This window comes from Alosa alosa, chromosome 16 (genome assembly GCF_017589495.1).
Source record: "Alosa alosa isolate M-15738 ecotype Scorff River chromosome 16, AALO_Geno_1.1, whole genome shotgun sequence".
NCBI classification, from domain to species: Eukaryota; Metazoa; Chordata; class Actinopteri; order Clupeiformes; family Clupeidae; genus Alosa; species Alosa alosa.
The window spans coordinates 21,455,271-21,467,432 of record NC_063204.1 but is presented as its reverse complement, the minus strand read 5'-3'; the positions used below and the strand labels follow the sequence as shown (position 1 = coordinate 21,467,432).

Genomic DNA, 12,162 nt, shown 5'->3' with positions numbered 1-12,162 from the left:
AGTGGGAATCTATGCGAGTTGTGTCCCAGTAAATAAAGTTAAATATTTAAAAGGAGGAGGCTGTGGGGAAGTATGGCCTAAAGTTGCCTGACAAACAGAGTTTCAGAAACAGAGCTGATCCCTTGCGGGGATTCCATAGAAAGAGAAACCTCATGCTCCTGAAACGAGGAGCCGTTTGAAGGTCCTTTTGGGAATACCCCCTTATGCTGAGGCCATGTTTTCTTTCCCTCATTCTCTTATTTCTCTCTCTCTTTCTCTCTTTCACAAACAGTAAAAGCTTTTTGAGGAACCGTGGGGAGTTCGCTTGTTCTGTCTGTGGGTTCAACCAACTGTCTGGCTGAGCTGGACTTTTGCGGGCTCAGGGTTAGCCTGATGACTTGTTTGAAATGGGCCTTGGTCCTACCAAAACACCAAAATGAAAGGCCACAGAAGCAATCCGACTGCTTCCTTGCTAAGAAAGAAAAAAAACCATTTGCTTTTAGTCCAGACCATACTGTAATTACTGGAAATATTTAGTCTGCGTGACTTACGGGGCAAATAAAGCAAGGTGTAATTACCTAACGAGAGTTTTTAATTGTGCCCGAGCCTCTCCTTGGCAAGAGCAAGCAGCCTGGGGAGAGGTAAGCTTGGCTGAGCAGCACAACACTGCCATTCAACACAGGAGGGGGGGCAGGGGAACCAAAGACCATAGGCGGGGGTTCAGCTCCAGACAAACACTGAGAGCTTTGTTTGTTGTTGGGGTGTGGGCAATGTTTTTTTTTTTTTTTTTTTTTTTTGATGGGGTGGGGGTGAGTTGGCTGGTTTGCCACTACTTTGGGGGGTGGAAAAAAAAACAGATTTCTGTCATGTCCTTTCAACTCACCAACAACATCTGCAAGCAATCTCAGTTTACAGAGAGCAGGAAAAAAAACAAAACAAAACAAAACAACTGAGCAATTATTCCCACAGACCAATCAAAGGCAAATTAAACGAAAGGCTCTTCCTCTAATTGCACCCACATGAATACACATTCCCCAGTCAATTCAGAGACAAGTATGGGTGTATGTATAATACATGTGTGTGTATGCATCTCATCATTTGTGTGCATTCTCTCTGTTCCCAAACATGTTCAAATGTGAATTTATCAAATAGGGCTATTAAGGACCATTGCTATTCTTTACTATATTTAATGGAGGAAAGAACAAGCTGATGAGGCAGCAGTGGAAGAGAGGGGGGAAAGGGTGCCTGGCACAAATCGATTCTGTAGTCTGAGGTCGTGAGCTATTCCAGACGCCCGCCTGCTTTCATCGGCTGGAGTACAGAGTAACTCTACAGTGAGGGGTGCAGGGGCTCTGATGCACCATCTCAATGGGAGAGAGAGAGCGATAGTGAGAGAGAGAAAGAGAGAGAGAGAGGGCAAGAAAATTAAGAGAGAAAGAAAGAGAGGGAGAGATCAGACGAAAGGACCAGCAAAGTCAGGGCTTTCTGCTCTCTTTTAAATTACACGGTAAACCCTTTTTGACAAGCAAGCCACAGCAAAACAAGGGTAGAAAGTTACAAGAGAAAGAAGAAAAAATCCTTTTGTAGCAATTATTGACAATCCGCCAGTCTTAGCATGTCATATTAAGAGTGTGTCTGTATGTGTGTGTGTGTGTGTGTGTGTGTGTGTGTGTGTGTGTGTGTGTGTGTGGTGAAGGATGTCACTGGGACACAAGGAAGAGTGTAAGGACTAAACAGAGAAACACAGAGCTGCAGAAGAGAGACAACATGGCCGCATAAACATTCCTCTCTGCAAAGCAAATCTTGCTCTTGCTCCTGCCCACTCAGGCATGTCTGACCCTGCTTTTGTGTTGTGCCAGGCCCACTGCAGCTCCAGAGTAGCAATTAACGGCCTGACCTTTGACCCCTAATCCCCTCCGACCTGCACAGCACACAGACTCCCAGTGCCATAGGTGTTCCTCTCTTTCTGTTTCTGTCCCAAAGTTCTTCTGACTTGTTGGTGATTCTCACTATCAGCCCATGTTGTCCTGACAATCTTCTCTGACAAACTAACTTTAAGCTCTGTGTGTAAGCATCACTTACTTCTCAAATAATGTAACTTCTGAAGTTACACACTACATAGAAATTGAGAAAAGATATATCTCCAAACTACTTTCCAATTTAGCTACATTAGTTGACGTAAAAGCAGAAATAGAAGACTGTTGGTGGCAAATATCGGCCTTTTATAAAAGTTTTCCTAATCAAATCTTTTCATATTTAATAAAAATGCATGCAAATGTGCACATGCAAAGGGTAATTCAAACACATGCAGACCTTGATAGCACTCAGCTGAGTCCCAACGGAACCTGTAAACAACAACATGAAATGAGTCGTGCAGACGCGAGCGGTTTGTTGCCCTAGTGTCTGCTGCGTGGAAAACAAAAGCCGAGTGGTGTTTAATATACAGAAGTAAGCACCTCACAAAACAGAAGGGCCCTAAAACCACTGTTTGGTTGTCTGTTGTTTCCCAAAATAAATGTAAATTTCACATTAATGTTTATTCCCAGCAATGACAGTGTCCCACACCCAATTAGGAAAGGGAGAATGAGAGGGTGTAGCTTTATTTGTGTGTTCACCGTAATCCTTTCTCACAGAAAGAGAAGCGATTAAGCAGGTTTAAAATACCGCAATTCAGACTGTTCCCTGGCAAAAAAAAAAAAAAGATTCTTATTTTAAGCACATTAAGCAAATCAATTTAACATAAATTATACGCTTTGGTAACAAATGCTCAGAGTTGAAAGTCAGACGAGAATGCCACATCAAAGTCAAATGCTGCAACTTTTGCCTCATTACCATATGTGATGGAAGAAAAGATTTTGTTTTGATTGTTCCAAAATGTCTTCTATCAAACTGCATACATATGTACAGATCATTTATTAGAGCTGCAACTGGTGGTGCAATAGTACATCAATTATTATGATAAAAATGAATCAAATATAATACTGTATGTACTATATCCCACTTACGATTAGGTATAGGTATACAGACTGGCCAATGTAGAGAAAGGATAGCTCCACAGACATGATGTCAGGCCTGATGAATTTACAGTTTTGCACACACACTTAGATATTTCCATAAATACATGCAGAAATAAATGTGTGTGTGAGATATTCCCATAGATTACCTGTGTGTTGTTATACTGTAGATTTGGTGGGTTTGGGGCTACTGTATGTACTACACTATAGAACACAGATAGTGAAAAGGGCCAATGAGAGATGTGAAAGCAATGAGGGTGGTGTGTGTGTGTGTGTGTGTGTGTGTGTGTGTGTGTGTGTGTGTGTGTGTGTGTGTGTGTGTGTGTGTGTGTGTGTTTGAGAGAGAGAAACAGAGAAGAGAGTTGCATGCGAGTGAGTGAATGAATGAGTGTGTCTCTGTCTGTCTGTCTGTCTGTGTGTGTGTGTGTGTGTGTGTGTGTGTGTGTGTGTGTGTGTGTGTGTGTGTGTGTGTGTGTGTGTGTGTGTGTGTGTGTGTGTGGGTGGGTGTATGTAAGTGTGTGGAAAGAGGGAGATAAAGTTGGGGAGTGTGAGTTTTATTGTTATAGTGTTTATGTGCTCTGTCTGTATGTTAATGTGGTTGTTGTAGTTGTGTGTGTGTGTGTGTGTGTGTGTGTGTGTGTGTGTGTGTGTGTGTGTGTGTGGTGTCTGTCTGTCTATAAAATGGGCTGGTGCAGAATAGCAGCTGTGTGTTCTCCCAGTGGGACCAGTCTGCCAGCGCTGCTACATTCATCCTCATTACATCAGCTCAGCAAACAACCCCTATCTGCCTCTTAACACACACACACACACACACACACACAAATGCACACAAACAAACACACACACCCACCCACATGCATACCATGCACACCAATAAAACACACACAGAGAGAAACTCACACAAACACATCACATGTAAAACTCAAATAAAATATACATGTATGTATTGCATTTAGTGCACAGAGAGTCCAAATGAGAACACTTGAGAAAGATGGTGCGAAAACCTGACACACACATGAATTCATCCATACATTCAAATCACACATAGTCGTACACCCACATGGTACAACATCAACACACAAACACAAGGAACACATGAGCACACACATACACACCAGTCGCTCATGAAATCAGTAACACAGAAAAACACCGCAAAACCCATGAGCGATGACAATGACACAGACACAGACAAGAACATCACCAAACAAAGAGAAGCCGGCTGGAAGAGAGAGCTGGAAAAGCTAGAGGCAAGATTGACGGGAGCGTAAGAGGGAGAAAGAGATGACAGGCAGGCAATAGGAGGGACTGATAGAGAGAGAGAGTGAAAGAGAGAGAGTTTGAAAATGTAGAAAGTTGCAGGAAGAGAGGAACCATGGGGGAACATGGGTTGCACAGAGGTGGGCAGTGAGAGGAGGAAGATAGGGGAGAGAGAGAGGTGGAAGGGAAAAATGAAGAGCTGAGACAGCAGCACTCCAGAGAGGAGGATGGAGACATGAAGGCGCTAAATGAGTGATGGCATTATCAGTGGAGAGACAGAGAGGGAGAGGGAGAGAAAGAGAAATGGAGAGACAGAGAAGGAGAGAAATGGAGAGATGGAGAGAGGAATACAGAGGAAGCCTTTGGGAGTCACAGGGAGAGAACTCCACTGAGTCTGGCAACTCTATCAGCGGTGCAGGTTTGTGTGTTTGGGGTAGGTGTGTGTAGGTGTGTGTGTGTGTGTGTGTGTGTGTGTGTTGTGTGTAAAAGTATCTGGATTAATTGTTCTTCAGCTATTCTTTTAACAGCAGTTCACCTCCTCATGCTAACTTGTGTTTTCAGCCTAGGACAATATACAGAGGTAAAAAGAGCAGCTTCAAAGTGAAGACAGGTTCTGGGTTCAAATCCCTGTGGACACCCAGACGGCTGATTGCCTCAGCTTTCATGACGGAATGTGTTGCTCAACATTTGAATTTCCAGAGCGATCCCCGTGTAGCCGTATCGCTAACAGGATGTCGCATCAAAGAGAGAGGCCGTTTAAATGGTAATAAGTCATGCTTCAGGCCGAGGGGTAACACAATCAGCCTCCCACCCCCTCCCCTCCACCCGTGCGCCGTGCTCCTAATAACTTGTCTCAATTGAGATGCATGTTTGCGAATGTCTTTGCTCTCAGGTGACTGATAATGCCAGTGTAAGCTGGGTGCAAGCCTCGCGCGCGGAGCCCCTTGACTTCGCCCCGGCTCTTTGTTCCTGAGGCTTTGAAGCACTCCCCAAAGTCTGCTGCCTCCAGAACGCCCCGCTTTAGCACACGGTGCTTTGGAGGGCCGAGGCAGCAGGCGAGGGAAGGGGAGGGGAGGGCAGGGGAGGGGAGGAGAGCAACAAAACAGTGGAGAGAAAATTGGTGTTGGTTTTTGGTAATGTATCACGGACCTGTGTGTATTTACTAGAGGCTGCAAGTGTCAGGAGTGTGTGTGCGTGTGTGTGTGTTATGTGTGTGTGTGTGTGTGTGTGTGTATCTTTGCATTATGGTGTGAAGGGATTGTTTCAAGGACGTTGAGAGCCCCACTCCCGCGTGGCCCTTTTCGATGGTGCTACGCGCAGCTAATAAGATTAGCCCGTTCCTCGCTCCCTCTTTCACACGTACGGGAGTCTCAGACCTTCCCCCTTTAAGATACTTTCAAAAAGGGGAGGGGTGTGTGTGTGTGTGTGTGTGTGTGTGTGTGTGTGTGTGTGTGTGTGTGTGTGTGTGTGGGGGAGTGGGGTGTCATCGCGGGACAACAAGCGCAGCAAAACCGGCTGTTGTTGGCCGTTTCTGGGTAACAAAACAACGTGACGATGTAATCTGTACACTTACATGGATCCACAGCTGCGTGCGCTAGCTGCTAGATAAGCAAACGCATAAAGTGTGCTGCACAATAGCAACCTCTCCTGGGTCCCCGGCTCTTCTGCTTATAAGCACTTTCATTTAGTTTATTTCTTTATGCTTCTTGGGTTATTGTCACTCTTTAAGATGCTGTCCCTGCTAATCTTACGAGGAAGACCCTCGGAAGATGGGAGAAGAAAAGCAAAAAGCTTTGGTTGTTTTCAACAATTTCAAAAAAAATAAATAAAGAAAATACTTTGTGTGCTTTTCAGTCCTTTTCCCATTACGGTTTGCTAAAGAAAGTTAAGAATGAAGAGGGACAGAAGTGCTTACTTAGCTGTCTACATTGTTCAGTTATTCTAATTCCACTCAAAATAATAACTAAGCTTCATAAATCTTTGAGGAGTTATGAAGTGTCAAGATTCACAGACACAGACAGATAGACACATGCATTATTTCCTTCCTTCTGGCTGGAGTTTCGTAAATTTGGGTAAAGCCATCTACTAATTAAAATTTTCACTACAACTTGAATGAATACCCAAATAACTGAAAGCACGGCTTCATGAACAGATTATAAATATCGGAGAAATACGAGCAGAATCGGCACAAGTCTGTGCTGCACCTGTACGCACTTCTACTGAGCACGCAGGTTGTGAAAGTGTAGACAGGTCAGGGATCCTCGACTAATGGCCGCTGCTTTAGGGCCGTGGATGATGAAAACCTACAGTTTGATTTAAGGCGCTACACATATGAGTGGCAGAACTCTGGCGAGCCGGCGGGCTGCTCTCACATGGAGAGTGGTATAAAGTAGAGGAACTGGGGAAGAAATGAGTTTCAGACCCACATATTTCTTCTCTTCCTTTAAGCCTCTCCGGTGCGGTGCACACCTGGTGTTTCCAAACACTGTTTCTCTCTCTTCACTTTTGCACAGTGTGGGTCTGCGCATTGGGAGTTCACTTTCTTCATCAGCTTAAATCTCTGCAGCTATTGATTTGCACAATGCGTCTTTACTATCTGTGTGAGTGTGTATCTTTGTGTTTGTGTGTGTGTGTGTGTATGTGTATGTGTATGTATGCATGGAAGCATGTGTGTGTGTGTGTGTGTGTGTGTGTGTGTGTGTGTGTGTGTGTGTGACAGTCTCCCCACAAGTGTGCGAGAGAATGTGGGCCTCCTGCAGTTTCACATCTGTGAGAGAGACATAAAGATAGAGCGTGGGTGTGTGTTCAGCATGCGAGAGAGTGTGTGTGTGAGCGTGCATGCATGAGCACAGGCTGCAGATGTCTGAAAGTGTGTGTGTGTGTGTGTGTGTGTGTGTGTGTGCATCAATATGAGAGGGCACCCCAGGGAGCGGATGAGCGCAGGCTGAGGAATTCCTTTGCTGATGAAAAAGGCAGTCTCACACACACAAACACACACACACAGAGCACCACAGACTGGGATCAAGTGGTTGCGGGTAAGTATGTATATGCACGCGTGCATGGGTGTGTCTGTGTGCATATATGTGTGCGTGCATTCCCGCAGGACCAAGAACACCTCATCTCATGCTGTCACGCCTCCACTGCTCTCTCAACAGGTGCTGCTCCCAAAAGAGGCAAGGAGCTTTGACAAGGCTTGCAAACACACACACACACACACACACACACACACACACACGTACATATATGCACATACACCCATTGCCATTTGTGTGTGAGTGATCCATTCTTCAAGTATTAGTTAATATACAATAATCCAGTATACAATATGTAATCAATATTAAAAGTATATATACATTAGGGTGCATACACGGATAGAAATCATCAAATGAGGGAAAGACAAGAACAAGTCTGACTAGGTTTAACCCTTAAAGGTGTAGGTTTTTGAACATTCTAAGTTCCGCAACAATTGAAGGTTCTAAAATTCTATGTTGAATTCAATGAACCCAGATATTCTTTAGAATGTTAATTTCCCAACATTCCCGTCACACCGGTGTGACGGTACTCCTTTAAGGGTTAAGGAAACACGGGAGTGGGGACAGAGAGTGATTGGAGACTCTGGGAAAGTGACAAAAAAAAAAAAAGAAAGGAAAGCAGAATTGTAATAAGATTGGCCCGTCCATATATGCAGGAGGAGAGGATAACACAGAAAAAAAGTTAATGATAAAAAAAGAGAGAGGGAGGGAGAGAGAGAGAGAGGGAAAGGGAGAGAGAGGGACAAAGATAAATGAGAAACTGAGAAAGAGCCAGGGGGCAGAGAGAGCAGTGATTATACCAAAACACATATAAACACACACACACACACACACACACACACACACACACACACAAGCAGCTAATCAGGCAGGCAAAGCAGGTCTGCGACTCAGGCCCCATCAGTGCAGGATAACTAAGCATATGAGCCCTTCCCTGGGCTCCAGTGCGATTCATCACCAGCTATCCACCACCACCCCACTGCCACCCCACACCCACCCTTATCCCCCCCAACAAGTCATAATGTTTACTTAAAGACGGGGCCCTGCGCCCCCTCGCATGGCTTTATTGGCTCTGATTAATTCTCGCCCAGCCCCGCGGGCCCCTATGGCCCTCGCCATTTAAAGCTTATTACGGGCAGGAAAATTGCTGGAGATGAAGTCATCCCGGCGCTCAAGTTCTAGTTCAGGAGAGGGGAGGGAAAGGGGAGAGAGCAAGAGAAGAGAGAGAGAGAGAGAGAGAGAGAGAGATGTATGGAGGGAGAGGGACAGAGGGAAGAATGGGGAATGGAGGGCATTTAAGGGAGAGAGAGCCACAGGAAGAGAGAGATAGAGAGAGGAAGAGAGAGAGATAGAGAGAGGAAGAGAGAGATAGAGAGAGAGGAAGAGAGAGAGAGAGAGGAAGAGAGAGAGAGAGAGCCACAGGAAGAGAGAGATAGAGAGAGAGGAAGAGAGAGAGAGAGCCACAGGAAGAGAGAGATAGAGAGAGAGAGAGAGGAAGAGAAAAGAGAGAGAGGAAGAGAGAGAGAGAGAGCCACAGGAAGAGAGAGAGAGAGAGAGAAGAGAGAGAGAGAGCCACAGGAAGAGAGAGATAGAGAGAGAGAGAGAGGAAGAGAGAGATAGAGAGAGGAAGAGAGAGAGAGAGAGAGCCACAGGAAGAGAGAGATAGAGAGAGAGGAAGAGAGAGAGAGAGCCACAGGAAGAGAGAGATAGAGAGAGAGAGAGAGGAAGAGAGAGAGAGAGAGAGGAAGAGAGAGAGAGAGAGCCACAGGAAGAGAGAGATAGAGAGAGAGGAAGAGAGAGAGAGAGCCACAGGAAGAGAGAGATAGAGAGAGAGAGAGAGGAAGAGAGAGATAGAGAGAGGAAGAGAGAGAGAGAGAGAGAGAGAGATGTATGGGGGGAGAGAGATAGAGGGAAGAGAGAGTAGAGGGCAGTAACGGGGAGAGAGTCCAAAAGGCCACTGAAAAGATTAATGTGAATTGATGGAGAGAACAGAGACGCAGGCAGGGAGGAAGAGAAAGGAAGTGAAGAGGGGAAAAGGTTAGATAAAGGAATTCTGATTTGGGATGGATGGAGGCGGGGGAGAGAAGGAGGCTGGGGAATTATTATTTAAAAAAAATATCAAGTTGACGTTATCCAGAAGTTAAACTCTGTCCTGATAGAGGGACCTCAGAAAAGGAAGATGGTGGGAGGGTGAGAGATAAAGAGAAGGCATGAATGGAGAGGGATGGAAAAAGAAAACACCACACATGGCAGTCTCTCTCTCTCTCTCTCTCTCTCTCTCTCTCTCTCTCTCTCTCTCTCTCTCTCTTCTCTCTCGCCATTCAGAAGTGATGGAATCCCACAGAAGTTTCCTGTGCTGCGCTGGTGTTTTGATTTCTCAGTTTGTCTTGTCATCAGCTCATTCTACTCCTCTATTCCACACAGGCTGGTTCTGATCAAATGAAAACATCATATTTAAGGCCCGCCGTCAAGCTGGGCTTCAGGATGATGAAGATTCATGAGAACTAGATCCAGGCACAGAAAGAGAGAGAGAGAGAGAGAGAGAGACAGAGACAGAGAGACAGAGAGAGAGAAATGAAGAGAGAAAGAGTGATGGAAAGAGAGAAATTGGGAGAGAGGAAGAGAGACAGAGAAAGAGACAGAGAGAGATATAGAGTGGAAACACAAGTTTATGCTGGCATCCTGACTGACAGGAGAAGAGAGAAAAGAAAGCTTACGGTCCACAGGCATGCCTGTCTGGCATGGTCGGCCGCTGCCAGAAATCAGGATATACCTTACAGTCATCATGGCACAGCTGTCAGACCAGACACCCAGACATCGCTCCAGACAAGTCTATGAATCTCAGACTGTTATCATAGTGCGTGTTATATCATTCACATCACATAACTGCATGGGAATGAATATAAAACTTTTATTAATGATTTAACAATACTCAGTGTGAGATAGAGATTATATGACTTATCCATATGTGCATTGGGTAAGATACTAGATTGGATCTTCTTGCCAGAGCAACCCTAATTGATTTCAACAAAAGATTAAATACAAAATGAATATGCAAATGAGACCACTGATTCTGTGAACCACAAATATTTAAGTGCTTTCTATAGGGTCACATTCACTAACATTTGTGTTTGTGTGTGTGTGTGTGTGTGTGTGTGTGTGTGTGTGTGTGTGTGTGTGTGAGAGAGAGAGAGAGAAAGAGAGAGTGTGTGTTTGTGTGTGTGTGTGTGTGTGTCTGTATGCATGTGTGTGCATGCGCAATTGCACATACATGTGTGTGTTCACACTCCCACATGTCTGTGTGACTATGTGATGTATGTGATGTGATGTGTGGCACATGTGTGCTTGAGTACATATATCTGCCATAGCAAGTTGTGGATATGTTAGAAATTAAATGCACATACACAGTGAACACATGGGAGTTCTAGAAACTTCCCCAGCGCTGTCACGTCTCCCTCGACAGTGCGCTCGGAGACAGTGTTTCTCTTCATCTCCAACACAGACCCACCTCAACCCACACTGCCCCCACAGCACCTCATCACACCGCAGCCCAGGGGAACTGCAGATGTCTCTCTCTCTCACACACTCTCTCACACACACACACACACAGAGAGAGAAGGAGAGAAACAGACACAAATTCACACACTGAGAGAGAGAAACAGACACACACACACAAACACACACATGCACCTATGTGTATGTCTGTTCACACACAGACATATGTACACACACACATACACACACACAATGGGAAATAAGATTTCCTTATCAACATTGCAAACAAAATCCCATATAAGGGTCAGTCAATGGCTAGTGCTACGATCTGAAGTTTTGATACAAAAAAGAAGATGTATTCACAGCAACACTACACCTCTGAGAAACACGCTGTAAAGTTTCAGACTGTCTCCGTGAGCTGGCTATTACACCAACGAAAGCCAAATGCCAAGCCCAGCCACTGAGTCAAAGCGAGACAGGCCCCCTCTCTATAATGGGAAAAAAAGACTGATCATCGTTTAGTAATAGCACAGCTGGCTCCAGCCCGGGGCACCCCGACACTGCAGTGAGGGCCAACATCTGGCAGCACTGACACCCGACAGCTGCCACTGTACCTATCTGGCAAGGGACCCATGCTCTGACACCTGTCGGCCTCGCCAAACACACAACGCAACAAGCAACAAACAAACAAACAAATACCTGAACACCAGTACTACTTATAATGCAGGGTGTTGCCCCTTTGTGAATTGGATGTTTTTTGCTGTCTCAACTGGGTCTGTGCAGAAGGCTTAATTGGAGGTAGGCAAGGTGCATGTGTGTGTGTGTGTGTGTGTGTGTGTGTGTGTGTGTGTGTGTGTGTGTGTGTGTGTGTGTGTGTGTGTGTGTGTGTGTGTGTGTGTGTGTGTGTGTGTGGGGGGGGGGTTGGGGGAAGAGGAGGGCACAGGGTTAATTGGGAGGCATGCAGAGCAACTAGCTGTACCAGCGAGGTTGAGACAAGGATAATAAGTTCAGCTGTAGCAGAGGAAAGAGAGATGGAAAGAGAGACGGAGAGAAAGACGGAGAGAGAAAGAGATGAAGCAGATCAGAGCAACGGTATGCTGTAATCATCTCTCTATCTCTTGCGCTCTCTTGCTCTGTCTCTTTCTGACAGGTTGAGACATCCTGGCTCCCAGCTATGCAATCTGGCACCAATCACACACACACACACACACATGCACACACACACGCACACGCACACACTCACACACACACTCCTACAGACATAGGAGAAGGCCTCCCAGAGCTGAGAGAAATATCGGTGCACATTCAAACCTGTACACTTGCTTGCCTCATTACCATACAAATGAACATATGTATACCTGTGGATTCACACCTGTACTTAGTCC

The 12,162-nt window shown here is 45.4% G+C and overlaps 1 protein-coding gene across 1 annotated transcript in view; it reads right to left on the bottom strand.

Moving 5' to 3' along the window:
• Positions 1-12,162, bottom strand: part of gli3 (GLI family zinc finger 3) — a 117,155-nt gene that overhangs the window by 93,754 nt on the left and 11,239 nt on the right. The gene's annotated exons all lie outside the window — the stretch shown is intronic.